At 38.1% G+C, this 5,289-nt stretch overlaps 1 pseudogene; it reads left to right on the top strand.

Moving 5' to 3' along the window:
* Window positions 1–3,538: 3,538 nt before the first annotated feature.
* Window positions 3,539–4,976, top strand: LOC137230567 (elongation factor 1-alpha 1-like; annotated as a pseudogene).
* The last annotated feature ends 313 nt before the right edge of the window (window positions 4,977–5,289 follow it).

The raw sequence follows: 5,289 nt of genomic DNA, 5'->3' as shown, positions 1-5,289 counted from the left end.
TAGAAAGAGAGGCTTTGGAGAAGCTGAGCAAGTTGAGAGATGTAGAGGGAGGGAAGGAATGGGGCGCAGAGATGTGCTGCATTGGAGATTAAACGTTCTTTCATGTTCTACAAGAGAAGCAGCAAAAAGTGATTATTGGAGTTGTATTAAATACTTTTGGTCACTTGACTGTGCTTCTTTTTGAATGTGACACCTCACCAAGACTGGAGTTTTCAGGCATAGCCCACAGCGTTAGCAGAACAATGGGCAACAAAGGCAGGAGCAAGGCCTGAACTTCAGGTTTGGGAGGAGCTTATGAGGACAACTGAAGAGACATAGGTTGGCTGGAGAATAGAACAAATATAAGCAAGAAAAATTCAAGATGATGATGACCAGTATTCAGAAATGAATCCATTTTAAATTTGAGTGGGACAATAATTATACAATATTTTTTATTATAAGGTATGCATTTTTCACACAACATATTTCTGAAATCATGATGTACCTTAAAATTAATATATAGTTTAATGTGTATCATTTCTTATTTTCCCTGAAAAGCTATTATTAAACCAATGGTGAATCATAACCTATTGTAAGCTCCATGAATGTAAGAGAAACATATCTATATTTTATCATTATTATGATTTTTAGTAACTATTTATCCAGCACAATCTATTGTGCACTGTTGTGCACAAAGCTGTGACATTATAAGTGCTCAGTATTGATTGAATGATCAGTAGTATCTTAGAATTGAAGTAAGTGATCATATTTTTAAAAACAGCTATTTTTTTTCCTAGAAATGTTTACTTTTAATATGTTCCAGTTGGGGTAGATCTGTTACAAATATTACTGCATTTAATCCTCCCTATACACTACATTATAGATCGTATTATGTTAATTTCACAGGTGAGGAAACTGAGTCTCAAAAAACTTGATGAAAATTCTGAACAAGGAAAGAGATGGAGCTGCTTTCAAACCCATACTCAGGTAACTCAAAAGCACAAGGTCTAAGCAGAAGGCCTTTGCACTACACTATGTTGTTTCAAAAGACGAATTTAGTAGACAGTGAAAATTTGAAGGAGGAAAGGAAAAGAAACAGAGTCCACGAACAGGGTCTAAGTAGAAGGGTTATGGTTATGGAGTCAAAGAGCAACAAGAAAACAAAGAGATCACGCAAGGGACTGCACCTAACCTGAGTTAAATATCTGACAAAGTGGTCCCCTGACTATTAAAATCAGCATTTTCATCACCATTCTTTTATCCATATAACACTCTATTCTTGATTCTTCAGGAAGAATGTATAATACTGCTACCTCAAGTTTCAGATTTGTGTAACCCACCAACTTGTACTTATTACATAATATAATTTAAGGCATTAATTTTCCAAATAATGAGTTATTCATTCAATGACCAAAAGAAGTTCCCCAAAGTGCTTAATATACTCCAAAAGAGTAACTTGTTATACTGGAGGAAAGTAGAAGAACTTTTTTCTAAATCAGTGTGACTCACAGACATACATATTTTGCATGTATATTACATGAGCTGAAAGATCATGCTGCAGTTCACAGGTGCTGTCTACATAAACAAAGGGAATCGATACCAGTCCATTCCTGCTAATGTACCATAAGCACAGAATAACAGAGAAGACAATGGCCCATATTCAACAGCCCCCAAACCAATTATAAAAGACTGAACAGGAGGAGTGGGGCTTGGTGTTGGGAGGCTTGCCCTTCATGGACAGAAATTTTCCTCATCATTATTTGTGATACCATCTAAAACTTGTGTGATTGGGGAGCAGATATCACTTCCTGTCTGCATGCTGTTCTGTACTGCAATTCCATTCATTTCATGGGGCCTCTCCTGATAAGCCATGAGCCTTCTTTCTCCTGGCTACAATGCATCCTAGGGTTGATGACAAATTGTAGCTGTCTCCTAGCCTATTCTATCTTCTCAAAGACCAAGGCAAATCCATGCTCGTGTAAATGTGCCTTTTCCTTGGTGGAAAATGAAATCAGTTACACACAGTTAATCATACCATAGTCTCACCTATATAGTCAGAAACTGATATTAAGTCTCTCATTAGCCTGCTCCAAACTCAATAACCCCAATGAGTTCAATGTTTCCTAGTCAACACATTAATCGGTTTTGGTTTTTTATTAATTCTCATTTCCTCTGGACCCTATCCAGACTCTCTGTTTCTTAGATCAATAATAGGATTAAAATGAATCTCACTACAGTAGCAATTAAGACTAGAACCGCATGAACTATACTGGGAGAATCACTTCATAGTTACAATGCCTGCATTTGAGAGCTTGATTTGAAGTGGTGAGCATGTGTTATTGACTTGTTACCTTGTAATCTAGGCTGTTTTCAACTATGTTTATAGAATCTGACTGAAAGAATCACATCAGCTAATATTCAAGTTCTACCTTCTTTCCCCAAAACAGTGTTCAGGTTTTTTCTTATTTCTTCCTGAGTGAATTATATGGAACATGTAATTTGAAATATCTAACTCAATAATTTATGCAGTTTCTGGGGAAATCTGTATTTTAATTTCTGTACGATCATGGTCTAAATTGTAATATCCACATTAAAGCATATATACACTTTATATATATTCCTTATTTTATAGGTACACATATATGTATAAAATATTAAATCCATTAAAAATACTTGAAAAAATAGCCAATGATCATAGTACCATGGAATCTTAGAGGTGAAAGTGCATTATGTCAGATTCTATTCCTTCAGAGGCACCAGCTTAGTTACCTTGATTTTCAAAAAAAGTGTGAAGAAATGAATAAAATGGAGTCATTAATGCCAACAGAACAGTAAAATGAAGCCAGGAGGCCACTGGGAAAGCAGGGCCTATGCACATCTCCACCCAGATGGAACATGAATTTGAACTGGGCCACAACATCTTTAAAGAATGCTTGCACATCGAACTCTCTCAGAGTGACAGCCTTAGCAACCAACCATGTACAGATAAGAATGTCTCCAGTCTGCCAACATCAATGATAATTCTTGCAAAACAATTTATGTAAGCTTCCTCCTTTTTCCTGTTAAAACTCTTTGGTTTTTAACTCTTCTTGAAGCACATTTGGGTTTCTACCCAAATCTGTGTCTTCTGAATTGCTATTCCTAACACCCCCAAATAAGTGAGGTGTTTTTCCTTGTCTTACAGCAATGGTCCTATTTCTAGGTCAACAAAAGGAAGATGGTAATCTTTGAATTTACAATCCAGCCCACCTCCAGGAATGTGAATTCTAGTGACATAGATACTATAATAAGGAAATAATAAAAAATGCATTCAAAGATTATTCAAAAGATACATCAAATATATTCATCACAGAATTGATGAGAGAGGAAATAATTATAAATTCCCTAACTAAAATTGCAAACACTAAACGTATGATTAAATGCTTATACTGGAGTTGGCCATTTTTTTTTAACTTAATTGAGGGAAATCCTCCATATTTAATTTTAGTGCAGCTTTTTGGCAACATGTTTGCTTCCAGAACACAGGTGCCATGGAAACCACCACTAAGTCTAAGCCAAGATGGGGAAAGAAAAGACTCATATTAACATCAGCATCATTGCACACATAGATTCAGGCAAGTCCAACACTCCTATCCATGTGATCTACAAATGTGGTAGGATTGACAAAAGAACCAATGAAAAGTTTGAGGAGGAGGCTGCTGAGATGGGAGAGACCTCCTTCAAGTATGCCTGGGTCTTGGGTAAACGGAATGCTTAATGAGCTTGCTATCACCATTGATAATTCCATGTGAAAATATGAGACCAGTAGTACATGACAGTCATTGATGCCCTAGGACTCAGGGACTTTAACAAAAACATGATTATAGGCACATCTCACACTAACTCTCCTATACTGATCGTTGCTGCTAGTATTGGTGAATTGGAAGCAGGTATCTCCAAGAATGGGCAGACCCATGAACATGCCCTTCTGGCTTACATACTGGTTGTGAAACAACTAATTATTGGCGTTCATAAAATGGATTCCACTGAGCTACTCCTCAGCCAGAGGGATAATGAGGAAATCGTTAAGGAAGTCAACACCTACATTAAGAAAATTGGCTATAATCCAGACACAGTAGCTTTTGTGCTGGTTTCTGGTTGGAATGGAGAAAACATGCTGGAGCCAGGTACAAATATGCCTTGGTTCAAGGGAACAAAAGTCACCCATAAAGATGGCAGTGCCAGTGGAACCACAGTGCTCAAATCTCCAGATGGTGGCCTGCGCACCAATTCTTCTAATTGGCAGGCCTTTAGGTTTGTTCTTCCAGGACATCTACAAAATTGGTGGTACTGGTACTGTCCCTGTGGGTTGAGTGGAGACTGGTGGTCTTTTTTTCTTTTTAAAGATATGTTTAAGTTCTAAACCCCAGTACTTGTGAATTGTTACCATATTGGAAAGAGACTCTTTTTTAAATTAATCAATTAGGTTGTGGCAGATCTTAGTTGCGGCAGGCGGAAACTGGTATTCTTAAACCTGGCATGGTGGCCACCTTTGCTCTAGTCAACATGACAACTGAAGTAAAGTCTGTTGAAATGCACCATGAAGCTTTGAGTGATGCTCTTCTGGGGGACAGTGTAGGCTTCAGTGTCAAGAATTTGCCTGTCAGAAATATTCATCCTGGCATTGTGGCTGGTGATAGAGAAAATGACCCACTATTGGAAGCAGCTGGCTTCAGTGCTCAGGTGATTACCCTAAACCACCCAGGCCAAATCAGTGCTGGCTATGAACCTGTGCTGAATTGTCAGGCAGCTCACATTGCTTGCAGGTTTGCTGAGGTGAAGGGGAAGATTGATCACTACTCTGGCAAGAAGCTAAAAGATGGCCTCGAATTCTTGAAATCTGGTTGCTGACACGTTGATGTGCTTCTTGGAAGCCCACGTGTTGAACTCTGGCTATCCTCCTCTGGGTCATTTGGCTGTTTGTGACGTGAGATACACCATTGCCGTGCGTGTCATCAAATCAGTGGACAAGAAAGCTGCTGGAGCGGGTAAGTTCACTAAGTCTGCTCATAAAACTTAGTAGGCTACAATAATATTATCCCTAATACCTGCCATCCTAGTCTTAATCAGACTCGTGGTAGAAGGTCTCAGAACTGTTTCTCTCAACTGGCCACTGAATAGCAAAATTTGGTTAATGATAACAATGCAATTCAAAACCTTCAGAGGGAAAAGAGGATGTTTTGTGGATCATTTGGCTTTTTTCTGTGGCAATTTTAAGTTGTTAGTTTTTAAAATCCGTACTTTTTAATGGAAAAACCTTGACCAAAACTC

This window comes from Pseudorca crassidens, chromosome 1 (genome assembly GCF_039906515.1).
Source record: "Pseudorca crassidens isolate mPseCra1 chromosome 1, mPseCra1.hap1, whole genome shotgun sequence".
Lineage (NCBI taxonomy): Eukaryota > Metazoa > Chordata > Mammalia > Artiodactyla > Delphinidae > Pseudorca > Pseudorca crassidens.
This window is presented reverse-complemented; position numbering and strand designations above follow the sequence as displayed.